Genomic DNA, 18,881 nt, shown 5'->3' on the forward strand with positions numbered 1-18,881 from the left:
GATTTGTCAGTATATGAGCAGTGTGTGCAGGTGTCTCTGTTGAAGCCTATACGCAGTCGCATGTGAGTGTGCATTGTGTACGAGTATGCAGTGCTGTGCTTAGGTGTGTACAGGTGTCTAATGATATGTATGTCCGCATGCAGATATATGTGTGTACCTGGGTGTCCTGTGCATGTGTGTGCCCATGTGTGCGTCCCATGTGCCCCTGTGCCCACACGTGTGCATGTACCCTTACATCCATGTGTGCTAGTGGAATGATGTGTGTGGCTGGTTCCTGGCATGTGCCGAGCCATGGTGGAGCAGGCAGGCAAAGGTTCCTGTCTCAGGCAGCCCTCGGGAGTGGGTGTGAAGGGCCCCAGTGCTCAGGCGCCCCTGAGGCTTCCAGCTGGATTTTTCTGTCACTCCTGGGCGTGGCTGCGGGAATCCTTGGGGTGCCTTTGGGTCCCAGGAAGCTGGGGCTGTGTGGGCCGGGCTGCTAACTGGGGCTGTGGAGCAGTCTGCCAGCTGAGCCGTTTCTAGAGCTGTGAGTTCCTCTGGGTGTGGGGAAGTTGCCTTCCACAACCTCCTCGGCCTATCTTGATGCCTCCTGGAATGCAGGACACACCTCTCAGCCCTGCAGCCTCACCCACAGGAAGCTCAGGTTGGGGCAGGTGAAGAGGGAGGTGCCATGCTGGACACCCCGCTGTACCATGGCCCTCTTGCAGACAGCCCCGGGGACATCTCTGGGACCCGGGGTTCTGCAGCCACAACCATGTTTGGCCAGAAGCACAGCGTCTCCTTTGGGGGCTTCGGATGGTGGGTGCCAGGCAGGAGAGTGGTCGAATAATGGGAGAGAACTTAGAAGTGAAGTCTCGTTAAGTGCATTGGTGGCCAGGGGAACAGAGGAGCTCGGGCTGTGCCTGAGAGCTGGGTCTGCCGATGCCCTGGTAAGTCGAGATGCAGGATCCTGGTCGGGACATCAGAGACTGTAAGCCTTCCCCCACTGTCCCTGGACACGATCTGCTGGCAAATCCCAGAGGTCTGCACCTTGTGTGACTGCAGTTGAATGTGTGTGTCTATGTGTCTGCAGGTTCTCGTGTGTGCGTGTGTGTGTGTGTGTATGTGTGTGTGTGTCTGAGCCTGTGTGTGCAGGCCTGTGTATGTGGCTATGACTGCCAGTCTGTGACCACGTGTGAGGTGTATGCATGTGGACACCCATGCACTCTGTGTCTGAGCAGCTGCCTGTCTGCACCTCTGGCCTTCTGTATCTGTGTGTGCTCATGTCTGTGTGTATGCGTGTGTGATGCTCCTAGTCTATGCCATAGGTGTCGCCTTGTGGTGGGGGAGTCTGTGACCTGCTAGACGTCTGGTCTGCCCGCTCTCTTGGGGGTGGGTTGTGAGAGGAGGTCTCCCACCTGCACCCCAGGCAGTCCACCCTAGCTGTGTCCTAGCCTGAGCAGCTTCATCTGTCCCCAGCCTCCTGTCTGGCCTTCTGGCCACTCTTGCCTCTGAGCTTCTGTCTGGGACAAGGGATGTGATCTTTCCTCCCCGGGGGACAGAAAGTAGGCACATGGAAGCCAAAGGTTTGTCTCTGGTTCCCAGCACTGGCAGTTTCTCCGCAGCTGACGAACAGAATCTGGTGGTTTTCATTATCGGTTTCCTTTCAGCTCCTGGGCTGGGGGCATTGTCAGACTGGGAGAGGGTTCTAAGGGAGGTGGCCAGGGATGGCCCGGTGTGGAAAATGGTGGACTAATGGGGGTGGCACAAAGGGCGAGGGAGAGGGGCTGTGTTCCTCAGTAATTTTTTGCTTCCAAGTGTGTGTGGCTTTTTATTTCCTCCTTCCTCCTCTTCAAAAGCACTTTGCCATCCATCCTGTGGCAGGGAGGGACCATGGGCACTGTATATTTGGCAGACAGGATGGTGCGGATGAGAAGATGGCACAGTGTGGCTTGTGTCTGATCTCGGGCCCTCCCTGATGCCTGGGCCTGGGAGCTGCTGCGCCGAAGGTAGGGGCCAGTGTCTGGGAGGCAGCGGAGGAGTTGGCTTCTGGTTGGGAGGGGTGCATGTGTCTGGGCTGGGAGCCATGCAGGGCAGGACACAGCGATGAGACTGTGCCCTCCAAGGCCCACCTTTCTCTGGGAGGTGTGGAGCAGATGAAAGACTTGTCTTCACAAAGCTCCCTGAGGATGGGTCCGGGTCTCAGCCTAGCTTCATTCCATATGAAGCCCCACTGTGTTGAGACCCACTGCTCCAGAGTCCAAGGCAAAGCTGGGCCTGAGGTTTGAATCTGGGCAGGCGAGGGGTAAGACAGCAGTGTGGCTGGCCAGGGCTGCCTTCAAGGCAAAGCCGAAGGTGGAGGAAGAGCCCTAGGATGTCCCAGACGTCCCCATGTGCTGACTCAGTGTCCACTGGACTGTGGGTTCCGGGAGGGCAGGCCCTGCCCCATCATGTTCATGTGGAAGCCTGGGATGTCACACAGGCTCAGTCGATGCTTGTGGACTGGACTCATTGAGGTCTTTTGCACACAGCAGTTGTCTGTTTGGGGCCCATTGAGGTTGAAGGGGTGGCAGGGCCTACCGGGGCTGCTGTGACCATGGTGCCTGTGGACGTTGTGGTGGGCAGGGCTGACCAGACAGAGCTCAGAGGTCCATGCCCAGGAGCCCAGGTTCCAGCACTGACTCCACCTTGACCATTGAGGAACTGGAATGGGACACTTCCTCTCTCTGGGTCTCAGTTTCCCCATGTGTCAGTGGGGGATTTCTGCCTTACCCACAACAGAGGGCTGTTGTAAGAATTAAGAGATTCCTTGAGAAAATGTAAAACCTAAGTACCTACTGTTAGGAGTTGCCATTGGGCGGCTCTAGGTTACATGCATTAGAGCAGAGGCTGGGGCTCTGAGTCCTGCTCAGATCTGGGGGTCTGTGGGTTAAATGGGGGAAGAGGAGGGTCTGCATCCCAAAGCGGGTAGGGATTCCAGGGTGAGACTCTCAGGGACCAGTAGTGGAAGTCCCAAGGAAGGGACTCAAGAGGGCATGTGAGGAAGAAACTGGGAGAGATGTGGGCCAGGCCCCTCGGGGTGCCACTTGCTTTGCTGTTGGAACTGAGATCAGAAGGTGCTGTGAGTTTACTCAGAGTGAAAGGACCCCGCCCCTAGCTCAGAGCCTTAGGGTGATTTGTGGTTTGGCCCAGCTCTGTGTCTGACTCCTCTCCTCTCCTCCTCCCCTCCCCTCCCCTCCCCTCCCCTCCCCTCCCCTCCCCCGCCCGGCCCTGCCCTGCCCAAGTTGTGCGTGTAGGAAGCTTGAGGCATAGCTGAGCTGGTCAGACAAGGGTGCTGGAAAGAGTCTCCAGGGTTTCCAGCATCCTGGAGCTAGTGGCAATTTTAGTGAAGCTGATAGTGATGGCGACACTGATGATAGCATTGGTGACATTGACAGTGATAGTGACACGAGTAGTGATGTGACAAAGGCAGCATCAGTGCTGGTGGCAGTGCTGATGACACTGGTGGTCATGACCCTTCCACAAGAGGAGATGCTGACAGTGGGAGTGCTCCGCCAGCAAAGCCGCCTACCACTGCAGTGGGTAGTGGGAACCTACCTTCTGCTCCACCACCAGCCAGCTTCCCCCATGTGACCCCGAGCTTGCCTCCCCTACCTGCCCTGAGACCCCACAACAATACATCAGCCTTTCCCCCTGGCCTGGGGGCCCAGCCACTACCTGGTCATCTGCCCTCTCCCCATACCATGGGGCAGGGTATGGGTGGACTTCGTCCTGGCCCAGAGAAGGGCCCAACTCTGGCTCCTTCACCCCACTCTCTGCCTCCTGCTTCCTCCTCTTCTGCCCCAGCTGCCACCATGAGGTTTTCTTATTTATCTTCTAGTAGTAGCCCTGCAGCAGCCTCCTCTTCCAGTTCTTCCTCCTCTTCCTCCCCATACCCACCTTCCTAGGCATTGCCCAGTTACCCCCATTCTTCCCCTCCTCCAACAAGCCTCTCTGTCTCCAATCAGCCCCCCAAGTATACTCAGTCTTCTCTCCCATCCCAGGCTGTGTGGAGCCAAGGTCCCCCACCACCTCCTTCCTATGGCCGCCTCTTAGCCAACAGCAATGCCCATCCAGGCCCCTTCCCTCCCTCTACTGGGGCCCAGTCCACTGCCCACCCGCCAGCCTCAACACATCACCATCACCACCAGCAACAGCAGCAACAGCAGCACAGAAGCTCTGGGCCCCTCCTCCTGGAGCATTTCCCCACCCCCTGGAGGGCGGTAGTTCCCAGCACGCACACCCTTATGCCATGTCTCCCTCCCTGGGGTCTCTGAGGCCCGACCCACTAGGGCCAGCACACCTGCCCCACCTCACAGCTAGGTGTCCTATAGCCAAGCAGGCCCCGGTGGCCCACCAGTCTCTTCCTTTTCCAACTCTTCATCTTCCACTTCTCAAGGGTCCTACCCATGTTCACACCCCTCCCCTTCCCAGGGCCTTCAAGGGGCGCCCTACCCCTTCCCACCGGTGCCTATGGTCACCACTTCTTCAGCTACCTTTTCCACTGTTATTGCCACCGTGGCTTCCTTGGCTGCAGGATACAAAATGGCCTCCCTACCTGTGCCCCCACCGTACGGAAAGAGAGCCCCGTCCCCATGGGCCTACAAGACAGCCACCCCATCCGGATACAAGCCTGGGTTGCCTGGCTCCTCCCAAACGGGGACCCCACCGGGCTATTGAGGCACCTCACTACCTGCAGGCCCAGGGACCTTCAACCTGGGCTTGCCCATCATGGGACCTGGGCCCCTGCCACCTGTGGAGCCCTCAGGCCTGCCATCTCTGCCACCACCACCTGTGGCCCCTGCCTCAGGGCCTCCCCTGAGCACCATGCAGATCAAACAGGAGCTGGCTGAGGAGTATGAGAGCCCAGTGCCCCCAGCCCGCAGCCCCTCGCCCCCTCCCAAGGTGGTAGATGTGCCCAGGCATGCCAGTCAGCCTGCCAGGTTCAACAAATACCTGGATCGCGGCTTCAACTTGTGCATGCACAGTGACCTGTACTTCATGCTGCTGGAGGGCTCCAAGCTGGCCAAGAAGCAGACAGACCTGGTGGAGAAGGTGTGGTGGCGAGGCCAATCAGCGCCCACGAAGAAAGAGTGCCTGCCTGCAGGAACGCGAGAAAGAGCACGAGCGTGAGAAAGAGCGCGAGCTCGAACGCAGCGTGAAGTTGACACAGGAGTTGGCACAGTGTGAAGTTGTGCTCCGGTGGAGTGCCTATCTCTGGGCCCAGTGCCCCATTGTCCTCCATTTGAACCAGGCAGTGCAGTGGCTACAGTGCCCCCCTACCTGGGTCCTGACACTCCAGCCCCGCACACTCAGTGAATATGCCCGGCCTCATGTCATGTCTCCTGGCAATCACAACCATCCATTCTACGTTACTCTGGGGCCAGTGGACCTGGGGCTCCTGGGTTACAGCGTCCTGGCCCTGTACAGCAGTGATCCAGCTGCCTGGGAGAGGAAACGGGAAGCCTGTGAACGAGACCTCCATGACTGCCTCAAGCCTGGCTTTGAGGTGCAGCCTAGAGCTGGAACCCCTACACGGGGTCCCTGGGCCAGACTTGGATCACTTTCCCTGACATGGGGGCCTGGCTCTGCAGCCTGGCCCACCTGGCCTGCACCCTTTCCTTTTTCATCTGAGCCTGGGGTTCATCTGAGCCTGGGGCCCCTGAAGCCAGAACGTCTAGTGCTGGCAGCTGGGACAGCCCTGTGGCCTGACATGTCCTATGCTTAGCAGCTGGCAGCTGAGAGACAGCATGCAGAAAGAGTGGCAGCCCTGGGCAATGACCCACTGACTCAGCTGCAGATGCTCAGTGTGACTCCCCATCACCACCAGCACTCCCACTTCTACTTGCACCTGTGCCTGCACCAGCAAGATGCTATCCATGCAGCCTCTGCCTCGGTGCACTGTCTCACTGAACCCTTGGCCTCAGGATCTCACCCGACCCGGATCCCCTACCCAGCTGGGACTCTCTCTAACCCCCTTCTTCCTCATCCTCTGCACGAGAACGAAGTTCTTTGTCACCAGCTCTTTGCTGCCCCTTACCAGGACCTGCCGGCCTCCCTTTCTGCCACGATGTCAGTAGCTCATCAGCTGCAGGCCATGCACGCACAGTCAGCTGAGCTGCAGTGCTTGGCACTGGAACAGCAGCAGTGGCTGCATGCCCATCACCTGCTGCACAGTGTGCAGCTGCCTGCCCAGGAGGACTACTACAGTCACCTGAAGAAGGAAGGCGACAAGCCACTGTAGAACCTGCGATCAAGAGAGCACCGTGGCTCCTACATTGGACCTTGGAGCACCCCCTACACTCCCCCCACCCTGCCCTTGGCCTGCCACCCAGAGCCAAGAGGGTGCTGCTCAGTTGCAGGGCCTCTGAAGCTGGACAGAGAGAGGGGGTGAGGGAGAGACAGACAGAAGGCCAAGGCCTGGTGTGGTGCGCAGAGGTGGGGAGGAGGCGAGGGTAGGGACAGAAAGCGCACAGAATCTTGGACCAGGTCTCTCCTCCTTGTCCCCCCTGCTTTTCTCCTCCCTCATGCCCAATCCCCATGGCCATCGCCCCTACCCCACCCCGTTGGTGTGATTATTTCATCTGTTAGATGTGGCTGTTTTGCGTAGCATCATTTGCTACCCCTGACCCTCCCCGATCCCTGTGTGCGCGCCCCCTCTGCAATGTATGCTCCTTGTCCCTTCCCAACATTAATAATTTATATATAAATAATTATATGATGCTCTTAAAAGAACATCCCAACTAAAACCAACCAAACAAAAACATCCTCTCGACTTCCCAGGAACAAGAAAAAAACAGAGAGAGAAAGAAAGATAATTGTATTTCCTATCGCTTTAATTTTTATGTGAAGTCCCAATCCTGTCAGTGACTTTCTGACATTCCCCACCTACTACGACCTGACTAAACACCCCAGGGTGTGTGTGTGCATGTGTGTGGTGTCAGCCGCTCATCAAGTCATTTGTTGCCAGGTATGTCAGCATGGGCAGCCTGGCCCTGGGGCTTTCTGAGGCTTCCATGCGAGACTCAGGGTCAGGGAATTGCCTGCCTCAGTTTACCATGTGTCTCTTGGTCCATCTGCCGAGGTCCTAAACAGGCACAGCACTCTCCTAGAACCTCTGACCTCTCTCCCCTCACCACCTTCATTCCTTTCTCCTCTGTGTTTCCGGCCAAACTGTTTTTTCTGCATCCTGATCCCCTTTTTCCTTTGAGACTTAACCAAAGTATAGCCGACTTCCAGCTGCATCCCTCCCTTGGGGCAGTGGGTACTGGCTAACCACCTGCTCCAATAGAGTGAATTGAAAAGGAGGGAAATTCTAGGAGGAAAAAAGCATTGTCCTCTAGCTCAAAACATTCTCCCGGCACATGTGAATTAGCTGATACATGGAAAATTTTTCCAATGAGTTTCCCTCCTTCTGAGGCAGCTTCTCTGGGTTGTCATTCCCCCATCTCGGCAGAAGGTTTTTCCTGCCTGGTCTCCCTCTGTCATGCCATTCAGTTGCCAGCACTGGTTGTGTATCCCCTGGATGCAGGTCCCTGGGGAAAGTACAGCCAGTCTTAAGGGTTGGCATAGAAAAGGGTCAAAATAAGAGGCTTCCCACTTTGGTTGGTTTTTCTCAGAAAGATGAGGCTGGGCAGTTAGCAGGGCCGGGATGGAGGACAGACTATTCCTGCCCTTTCAGAGCTTTCAGTTTGTCTGTTGAGCTGATGCCATGAGGCCAGGCATGGTGGCTCATGCCTGTAATCCCAGCACTATGGGAGGCTGAGGCAGGCGGATTGCCTGAGGTGAGGAATTCAAGACCAGCCTGGCCAACATGGTGAAACCCCGACTCTACTAAAAATGGAAAAAATTAGCCAGGCGCAGTGGCGGGCACCTGTAATCCCAGCTACTCTGGAGACTGAGGCAGGATAATTGCTTGAAACTGGGAGGCGGAGGTTGCAGTGAGCCGAGATCGTGCCACTGCACTCCAGCCTGGGCAATAAGAGTGAAACTCCATCTCAAAAAAAAAAAAAAAAAAAAGTCTAGAGCTGATACCAGAAGTACCATGGAGCAGTCCTGAAAGACTTACCTGCAGGAGGTGGCCTCTAAAGCAGCTCTTAAAGATGGGGCAGGACAGTGGGACCCCCATGTCTGTGCTGGCTTGGCATGGTGTGTGCATCAGTGCAGACACCATTCAATCTGGAGCTGTCAGGGCAAGTCACCCAGGGCAAGATGCGTGCCTTCTCCAGGCTTTAGGTTTCTATATCTTTTGTCCATTGGGCACAATAATGTCTGGCTTTCCTAGAGCTTTCTAGAGCATATTTGCATACTGAGTGAGATGCCAGGCATGAAGCAGAGTTACTAAGGTGTGTAGAGTGGTAAGAGTGTTCTTTTGGTGCTGTTTGGGGACATATAGTTCAATCTCACAAGCATTTATCCAGGGAGGGTCTGTTTGTAAATACAATATTTGTAACCTGGAAGTGCACCAGTTACAGGGTAGAGTGAAAAGCTGGGAGCATGAGCCAGTGTTGAGATTGGGACCCCAGTGGGGTCTCTGGGTGATATCTGGGAAGGTGACATTGGGATGATGGCTTGGGACAGTGTGTAGCACTGTGTTTCTAGTTTTATTGTTTAAGATTCCTTTGATTGCAAGAAATGAAAACCCGGTGTCATCTGGTTAAGCAAAAGATGGAATTTATGGGAAAGAAAGCAGGGTGCCCCAGGGAGCCCAAGGGAGGAAGCAGAGCTGGAGCTCAGGAGCAGTTGAACCAGGAGCTAGAAACCTGTTGCCATCAAAATCCCAGCTAGCTTCTTCGCAGACATTGATAAGCTGATCCTGAGATTCACATAGAAGTTCAAAGATAATCCTGAAAAAGAAGAACAAAGTTGGTGGACTCATTCTTTCTGATTTCAAAATGTATTGTGGCTGGGCGTGGTGGCTCACGCATATAATCCCAGCACTTTGGGAGGCTGAGGCAGGCAGATAGATCATTTGAGGTCAGGAGTTTGCGACCAGCCTGGCCAACGTGGTGAAAACCCAACTCTACTAAAAATATAAAAATTAGCCAGGCATGGTGGTGCACACCTGTAGTCCCAGTTACTTGGGAGGCTGCAGTAGGAGAATCACTTGAACCCAGGAGGTGAAGATTGCAGTGAGCTGAGATCACACCATTGTACTGCAGCTTGGGTGACACAGTGAGACAGACTCAAAAAAAAAAAAAGTATTGCAAAGCTATGATAATTAAGATAGTGTGGTACTGACATGAAGATGGACAGACAGATTGATCCAGTAGAATTCAGAGTTCAGAAATAAGCCCTTGCATTTCTGGTGAATTGATGAGGCAGCCAAGTCCCCACCGTTGGGGCTCCTGAGTCACCAAGATGCCTCCTCCCTCTGCCGGGTGAGGCATTTCTCCTTCTGCAGCAGCTCACTGCATTCACTGCCGCGTAGCAGATACTCCTGGGCTGCATCCGATGCTCTCTGGTCGCCTTGGCTCCCCCCTCAGGGACCTGGTGTCCTTGACACCTCCCCAGGCGTCGTCCCTGAGGCGTGCAGCTCTGATGATGGGGGTCTGGCCTCACCGTTATTAAGCATTGACTGTGTGCTAAGGCTTCATTGCACTGTTTTCCTGAGGCTTTGTAACCACCTTATGAAGCAGGTACCATTATTCTCTGCATTTTACAGATGAGAAAATGGAGACCCAGAGAGTTTAGGAAACTCATTCAAGGTCTTCAGTGAGGAAGTCATGGAGTTGGGATTTGAATCTGGGTCTGTGCTTTGTGGGTGGAGCTGAGTGGTTCTCAACACCTGCCTCCCACCCTACTTCCCCATTTTCTTTCCCTGATGTTCTCAGGGGCTGTGTATATAGAGTCTGTGGCCGCGGAACGTACCTGTGCCTCCACAACACCGTGGGTGAGAAGGCCCCTGGTTTGCTGGGGCCCATCCCCCTGCTGGAGGCCCAGATTGAATGGGGTCTGTGGTACCTGGATGAGTTGGACACTCAGAAGCAGGGATTTACTTAACCGCGGTATAGTGGTAGAGGGGCCACGGAGCCACGCTGGAATACTGGAGAGGAGGTGGCAACAGTACCCTGCAGGAGAAGGAGGCTTGCGTGTGGGATATACCCCCCGGTTAACACATGGGCAAATTGTTACCCTTTCTGGGTCAGTTTCCCCGTCTGTAAAATGGGAGGGTTGGTTTAGCATCCAGCCTGCTCTTTTCTATCCTTGACATTTTAGGAATTTGCATTCATGGCTTGGGTCCTTTAGATTTTCATCCTATCCCAGTTCTTGAGATACAGGTTCTGCCCTGAGGGTCCCTGGGGGAAGCCACAGTTTAAAGCCCAAATGCATTTCCTTTGCTGATTGAGCCCAGCCAGCCAATTGCCTTGGGCTAGTTCAGGGGTTTTTTCTGCCAATCTCAAACCCAGGGTCAAGTTCTAAGAACTCAGTCCCTTGGGAGGCCTAGAATCTGGCAGTTGAGTGGGAAGAGGATTGACCTTGCAGACAGTTTCTGTCACCTACCCACACCACCTGAGAAATAACTTTATGATAGAAAGGACCATGTTGGTTGAGGTGGTGTCTCACACGTGTAATCCCAGCACTTTGGGAGGCCAGGGTGGGCAGATTGCTTGAGCCCAGGAGTTTAAGACCAGCTTGGGCAACCTGGCAAAACCCCATCTCTACAAAATATACAAAAACTAGCTGGGTGTGGTCTCAGTTACTAAGGAGGCTGAAGTGGGAGGATTGCTCGAGCCCAGGAGGTTGAGGCTGCAGGTAGCAGTGGTCGCATCACTGCACCCCAGCCTGGGTGACAGAGCGAGACCCCATCTGAAAAAAAAAGAAAGGTCCATCTCATCTGGGCCTGTGCCTTGATTCCTACCCCATTCACTATGCCAGGGAATCCTTCACCATCCACCTGACCTTTATTTAAATTAAATTAAATTAAATTAAATTGGCCGAGCGTGGTGACTCATGCCTGAAATCCCAGCACTTTGGGAGGCCGAGGCAGGTGGATCATCTGAGGTCAGGAGTTCGAGACCAGCCTGGCCAACATATCTAAACCCCGTTTCTACTAAAAATACAAAAATTAGCCAGGTATACTGGTGCAGGCCTGTAATCCTAGCTACTGGGGGGCTGAGGCAGGAGGATTTCTCAAACCCGGGAGGCAGAGGTTGCAGTGAGCCAAGTTCGTGCCACTGCACTCCAGCCTGGGTGACAAGAATGAAACTCTGTCTCAGAAAAAAAGAGAAAATAACCAACCTGCACAAAAATTAGAAGACTAGTACAATGAACACCTGTATGCATCTAGATTCACCACTTTTCACATTTTGCCCCAGGTATTCTTTCTCTCTCTCTCTCTTTCTCTCTCTCTTTCCCTCTATAGTGACAGTAAGGTAGAGAAAGTAAGCTGCAGACGTCATGGCACTTCACATCTAAATCTTTCAGTAGATGTTGACCCCAAATAATGTCATTCTCTAACCTAACTGCAATATTATTATTTCACATGAGAACATTTATATTAATTTAATAATATAATCTATTATACAGTCCATATCTAAATGTCTCCAGTTGGCCCCTTATTGGAGTATGGACTGTATGTTAGATTACATTATTAACTTATTTTTTGTTTCGTGAGACGGAATTTCGCTCTGTGGCCCAGGCTGGAGTGCAACGGAGCAATCTTGGCCCACTGCAGCCTCTGCCTCCCTGGTTCAAACGATTGTCCTGCCTCAGCCTCCCAAGTAGCTGGGATTACAGGCGCTTGCCACCATGCCTGGCTAATTTTTTTGTATTTTTAGTAGAGACAGGATTTTACCATGTTGGCCAGGCTGGTCTTGAACTCCTGACCTCAGGTGATCTGCCCGCCTCGGCTTCCCAAAGTGCTGGGATTACAGGCGTGAGCCACCGTGAACTTATTGTTAATGGTCGCTCATTGTACATGGTTGTCACATTTCTTTTGTCTCTTTAAATACAGAACAGAGCTGGGTGTGGTGAACTGTAGTCCCAGTTATTCAGGAGGCTGAGGTGGGAGGATCATTTGAGCCCAGGAGTTTAAGGCTGCAGTGAGCTATGATCGCACCACTGCACTCCAGCCCGGGTGACAGAGTATGACCCTGTCTCCAAATAAATATAGAACAGCAGACTTGGCAAACCACTGGCGGGGTGTGTTGGTGCATCTGGGTGTGTTTGGTGTTAGGAGGTAGCTTCAGGGGCTCCTCCTGGGAAGGTGTCCCATAGCCCCTTTGGGGGGATGCTCCCTGCAGGAGAATGAGTGGTGTGGCTGGCTCCCTTGCCTGAAGCTGTTATTTTGTTCCCTCTTGTGTTTCCTTGCTCATGGGTAGAGGTCTCCTATGTTCACTAACTAGGTTACTAGTGACAGAAACCTCACTCAAACTGGCTTAAGAAAAAAAAAAGAAACCTAAAGGAAAAACAAAGTCCATGAAAACTTGTGTAATTGGTAAGGTTAAGAACACTGGCTTTGGCTGAGTGCGGTGGCTCAAGCCTGTAATCTCAGAACTTTGGGAGGCCAAGGCGGGTAGATCACCTGAGGTCAGGAGTTCAAGACCAGCCTGGCCAACATGGTGCGTGGTGGCAGGCACCTGCATTCTCAGCTACTCGAGAGGCTGAGGCACGAGAATCGCTTGAACCCGGGAGGTGGAGGTTGCAGTGAGCCAAGATCACACCACTGTACTCCAGCCTGGGTGATAGAGTGAGCCTATCAAAAAAAAAGGTGGCTTCAGGACCAGCTAGATCCAGGCAGGTGCAGCAGCAGCGGACCATCTATTTGTCCCTATCTCTTGGCTCTACTTTCTGCATTCATTTCATTCATAGGCACCTCTCCTCCCATGTTGTAAGGCAGCCACCGGCAGCTCCAGTCTGCCGCTTTGCAAACCTCAGTGGGTATAATTAAGCTGCTTCCTTCTGTAGTACCTGTAAAAATTCGGTGTTCACTCTGCTTGGACCGACTAGATATGTGTGCCCATTCCTGAAGCAATCATAGTGAATTGGTGAATAGAATACATGAATTGAGGCCAGCAGCGGTGGCTCACACCTGTAATCCCAGCACTTTGGGAGGCCAAGACAGGAGGATCACTTGAGGCCAGGAGTTCAAGACCAGTGTGGGCAACAAATTGAGACCCTGTCACTACAAAAAATTAAAAAATTAACTGAACATGGTGGTGCACACCTGTAGTCCTAGTCACACAGGAGGCTGGGGCAAGAGGATTGCTCACACCCAGGAGGTTGAGGCTGCAGTAAGCTATGATTGTGCCACTGAACTCCAGTCTGGGCAACAGAGCAAGACCCTGTCTCTGAAAAGCAAACAAACATGAATTTGAATTTGAATTGGCCAAGCCTGCATCATGTACCTACCCCAGAGCTCACACTGGGTAGGCTGAGAAAGGGACAGCCCCATCTAAATCACAAAAACCAACAGTGGTGTCAGAGTGCTCCCCAGGGGAGCATCAAGGTACTGTCGGCCAGACGAAGGGGCCTGGGCATGGAGCAGGCAGAAAGGGAGATTCCACTTCGTCTGGTGACAGGCATCATGAGTCTCTGGCTGAGTCAGCTCCTCGTTTCCTGGCGCTCCATTCCTCTTCATTTTGGATTTTGTGGAAGTCAGTGTCCACAGGACCATTTGTGTCTGGGTCTCAGCTCTGCTTCTTAGTAGCTATGCTATCCTGGACGGAAGAATTAGCCTTTCTAGATCTCAGTTTATTCATCTGGAAAGGAGGATGATGTTTGTGTTCCTTTTTTTTTTTTTTTTTTTTTTTTGAGACAGAGTCTCACCCTGTCGCCCAGGCTAGAGTGCAAGTGGCACGATCTCGCGATCTCGGCTCACTGAGACCTCCACCTCCCAGGTTCAAGCAATTCTCCTGCCTCAGCCTCCTGAGTAGCTGGGATTACAGGTGCCCACGACCACGCCCAGCTATTTTTTAATAATTTTAGTAGAGACAGGTTTTCGCCATGTTGGCCAGGCTGGTCTTGAACTCCTGACCTCAGGTGATCTGCCTGCCTCGGCCTCCCAAAGTGCTGGGATTACAGGCGTGAACCACCATGCCTGGCTGTTATTCTTTATTTTCTTCCATCCACACTATACTGTTCACACTTAAGGAGCAGGGTATTATATTTCCTTTTTTAAAAAAACAACAAAAAAAGAGAGAGACAGAGTCTTGCTGTGTTTCCCCGGTTGGACTCAAACTCTTGGGCTCAGGCAATCCTTCTGCCTTAGCCTCATGAGTAACTGGGACTACAGGCACAAGCCACCATGTCTGGCTTATATTTACTTTACCTTCTATTTATGAGAAATGATTATATCCATTTATGATGCGAACATAAAGTCTTGGCTGGACACCGTGGCTCACGCCTGTAATCCCAGCACTTTGGGATAGGTGAATTGCTTGAGGCCAGGTGTTAGAGAACAGCCTGGCCAATATGGTGAAACCCTGTCTCTACAAAAAATACAAAAATTACCTGGGTGTAGTGGCCTGGGACTGATAATCTCTTGAACCTGGGAGGCAGAGGTTGCACTGAGCCGAGATTGCTCCACTGCACCCCAGCCTGGGCAACAGAGCGAGATTCCGTTTCGAAAAACAATTTTTTTTAATTTTAAAAATAAATAAAAAACACAAGGTATTTAAATATATTAATTTAATTTAAAAATTAAGTCCATTTAAAGAAAAATATTAAGTAGAGAAAAGTTACAAGAGATATGGGGACGTTTTCAAAAGCAGGAAAGCCATCCTGGAATGGTAGATGTCAGAGAAACGCTGAAGGCAGGAAGATGTTGAGAGTATGGACTGGGAAAATGCCTGGGCCTCAATGTCAGCTCCTGGCCTGTTCCCCAAATCCCCGTAAGACAAGGAAGAGGAAATGACTAATGTGGTCTCTCTGAAGTCTCACACACAGCGCAGAAGGGCCATGGCTACCCCAGGGATGGATGCGATGACTCCCTGGGGCCATGGCTTTCCTCCCTCCCTTCTCTCTTGCTCCTCCTGACCCCACAGCATTCCCAGCAGTTTCTGACAGGCAGGTGAGAAAGCCTGGGTCAGGGAGGCTGTGACAGCTGCCTGTGCAACCAGCCCTGTGTAGCGCAAGTCTCTACAGCTCAGGGTCTGGAAGGCAGTACTAGGTGTTGGGTCCTTCCACCCATGTTACCTGGTTTCCTCCACAACCCGGGTGAGTATTGGGATCCTTCTCATTCTCCTTACTTGAGAAGAGACCTGTACAGGTCACCACTTGGTCGGGAGCCAGGCTTGGTTAATAGGTGAAGATTTGACCTCCCATTCATGGATTTGAAACAAGTTACATTCCTTTATTTTTCTAAAAAGTCTTTTAAAAATATGAGTTAGCCAGGTGTGTTGGCTCGCCTGTAATCCCAGCACTTTGGGAGGCCGAGGCAGGCAGATTACCTGAGGTCATGAGTTTGAGACTAGCCTGGCCAACATGGTGAAACCCCATCTCTACTAAAAATACAAAAACTAGCTGGGCGTGTTGGCAGGTGCCTGTAATCCCAGCTACTCGGGAGGCTGAGGCAGGAGAATCGCTTAAACCCAGGAGGTGGAGGTTGCAGTGAGCCAAAATTATACCATTGCACTCCAGCGTGGGTGACAAGAGTGAAACTCCATCTCAAAAAAATAAAATAAAAATAAATGAATAAAATAAAAATATGGGCTAAACGCAGTGGCTCACACCTGTAATCCTAGTGCTTTGGGAGGCTGAGAAGGATCACTTAAAGCCAGTTCAAGACCAACCTGGGCAACAAAGTGAGACCGTCTCTCTCTCTCAAAAAAAAAAAAAAAAAAATTAGCTGCATGTGGTAGCACATGCCTGTTATCCTAGCTATTCTGGAATTCTGGAGACTTAAAGCAGGAGCATTGCTTGAGCCCAGGTCAAGGCTGCAGTGAGCCGTGATCGTGCCACTGCACTCCAGCCTGGGTGACCTGAGTGAGATCATGTCTCAATATAAATAAATAAAAATACAACTTTGTCCCACCCTCTTGGATTGGCATGAAATACAGTATTTTTAGAGCCTTCCCCTCCCTAGAGTTGTTTAAAAGCCTTGGTTTCCCTAAAAGAGACCTTCGAGTTGAGACGCTGCTTTGATGCCTTTCCTTGGCAGGGTGGTGGCGTGAGACTCTGGATATGAGCATCCTTTATACGCCCATCTGAGTTTATGCCTCCAGTGTCAGGGCTGAGGGTAGGTCTCCATCACTGAGACCTCGCTGTTCTGCCCTCCCCTCCCCTCCAGCCAATCCAATTCTTTCAAGTCAAAAGCCTAGGAAAGTTTTTCTGGGGCAGAGGAAGCTCAGGCTCCAGAACATAAAATCCTCCTTTTCTCTCTCTTCCTCCTTTCATTCTTTCCCCTTCTTTGCTTTCCATCATATTTATTGAGGGCTAGCGTAGAGCAGACACCATCCTGAGTGTGGGCTGGGGAGATGATGGTGATGACTAAGGTGTGCACCTGGTCTGCCTTCATGGAGTTTACATTCCATCAAGGGCCGGGGGGCAAATAGTCCAAAAAAAACAAGCACACAGACAAATCAGCAATAACAAAAAACCCCTAAACTTCAACCTGGAATAATTATCGTGAAGGAAACAAGCCAGCGGCTAGGTGCAGAATCACTGAGGGTGTGCCGTGCAGGTGAGTGGTCAAGGAAGCCCTCTCTCGGAAGCAACATTTTTTTTTTTTTGGGGGGGGGGACAGTCTTGCTCTGTCACCAGGCTGGAGTGCAATGACGCAATCTCGGCTCATTGCAACCTCGGTCTGGGAGGCGACGTCTATGGTGGAGAAAATGACTCAGTTAATTCCCCCCATCCCACCAACTGTTTTTTGTTGTTGTTGGGGGGATGGAGTCTTGCTCTGTCGTCCAGGCTGGAGTGCAGTGGCTCGATCTTGGCTCACTGCAACCTCTGCCTCCCGGGTTCAAGCGATTCTCCTGTGTCAGCCTCCCGAGTAGCGGGGATTACAGGCACGTGCCATCCCGCCCAGCTAACTTGTATTTTTAGTAGAGACGGGGTTTCACCATGTTGGCCAGGTTATTCTTGAACTCCTGACTTCAACTGATCCGCCTGCCTCGGCCTTCCAAAGTTCTGGGATTACAGACATGGGCCACTGCACCCGGCCTAGTCTTTCTAAAAACTCTTGCAAACAGCAAACAGACACAAGTCAGGAGGAAAAACGGAGAGCCAGAGAGGTTCTACAGATGGGATCGGAAAGCCTCAGGTACTTGTTCTCATTTTTGTCAAGCTGGGTTATCTGGTTTCCCAGTGAGTGGCAGAGGTGACAACAGTCACTGCGAGGACATGAACTCCAACAGCACAGCGAACAAGGCCATTTACAGATGACTTTCAGGGTGCTTTCATGTGCATTAACATTTACTTGTCTTTTTATTTTATTTACAAAATTAATAATAGTACAAAATTGATATAGTTTTTGTTTTGTTTTGTTTTTAGACAGAGTCTTGCTCTAAGTGCAGTGGCAAGATCTGGATCTCAGCTCACTGCAACCTCTGCCTCCTGGGTTCAAGTGATTCTCCTGCCTCAGCCTCCAGAGTAGCTGGGACTGCAGGCGCCCGCCACTACACCCGGCTAGGTTTTGTATTTTTAGTAGAGAGGGGGTTTCACCATGTTGGCCAGGCTGGTCTTGATCTCCTGACCTCGTGATCTGCCCACCCCGGCCTCCCAAAGTGTTGGGATTGCCTGTGTAGCTGGCATTACAGACAAATGCCACCACGCCCGGCTAATTTTTGTATTTTTAGTAGAGAAGGGGTTTCACCATGTTGTTTGTTCAGGCTGGTCTGGAACTCCTGACCTCAAGTGATCTGCCCACCTCGGCCTCCCACAGTGTTGGGATTACAGGCCTGAGCCACTGTGCCTGACCAATACATAGGGCAGTTGCTTGAGCCAATGAGGCTCGCGCCCGGCGTGCAGGGGCGGGAGCGATCACGTGGCAAGTGCACAGTGGTCAGGCCCGGGGGGGTGGGGGTTGCGGGGAGCGGGGAGGGTGGAGTGGGAGCGCCCGGCCCGCCAGGAGGAAGCGGGGTCGCAGTGAAGTTGGTCATTGAACCTGTGTGGAGTCAAACTCCCAGGGCCGGGAGAGTCACTATTCTTGGGGAGCCGACCCCAGCCCACCCTGCACCCCTGCTTGGCCATCCTTCCGCGGACTCTGGGGAGGCTGGGGGTAGAATCCCGCCTCATTCCGCTCTGTCCACACGCCCCCACCCCAGGACTAGGGCCCGGGAGATGCGACCGGGGGCGAGGTGGGCGCCGGGCTCCGGTGCCCCCTGTAAGCTTGGGGCGACCGGGAGGGGACCGCGCGCAGGCAGTTTCCTTTGGACTGAGGACGTGCGTTTCCTCTCGGTGCCTGTTTTCTCTCCGTTTTTGGGTTTTTGTTTTTTTGTTTGTTTGTTTGTGTTTGAGACGAGTCTTCGCTGCGTTGCCCAGGCTGGAGTGCAGTGGCTCGATCTCGGCTCACTGCAAGCTTCGCCTCCTGGGTTCACGCCGTTCTCCTGCTCAGCCTCCAGTCAGAGTAGGGATTACAGGCGCCCGCCACCACGCCCGGCTAATTTTTTTGTATTTTTAGTAGAGGTGGGGTTTCGCCGTGTTAGCCAGGATGGTCTCGATCTACTGACCTCGTGATCTGCCCGCTTCGGCCTCCCAAAGTGCTGGGATTACAGGCGTGAGCCACCGCGCCTGGCCTCTCTCTCCATTTTAAAGACAGTGACAGAACCGGGGAAGTATCCCGGGGCCGGGGCGGGGAGGGCGGCAGCCGCCTCTGCCTGGGGAGAGAGCCCTGGGCCGCCGACTGGGGTGCGGGCGGGGCCGCAGCAGGAGCGGACGAGGGGAGGCCGGGTCGAGGCTGGGGCCGGGAGGGCGCCTGGGAG

The 18,881-nt window shown here is 52.8% G+C and overlaps 1 protein-coding gene and 1 pseudogene across 3 annotated transcripts in view; both read left to right on the forward strand.

Moving 5' to 3' along the window:
• The window catches only part of LOC107970382 (immunoglobulin lambda-like polypeptide 1), a 43,528-nt gene that overhangs the window by 15,349 nt on the left and 9,298 nt on the right, over positions 1-18,881 (forward strand). The window lies entirely within an intron of this gene.
• On the forward strand, positions 668-6,342 carry LOC104003720 (atrophin-1-like; annotated as a pseudogene).

Source organism: Pan troglodytes, chromosome 23 (genome assembly GCF_028858775.2).
Source record: "Pan troglodytes isolate AG18354 chromosome 23, NHGRI_mPanTro3-v2.0_pri, whole genome shotgun sequence".
NCBI classification, from domain to species: domain Eukaryota; kingdom Metazoa; phylum Chordata; class Mammalia; order Primates; family Hominidae; genus Pan; species Pan troglodytes.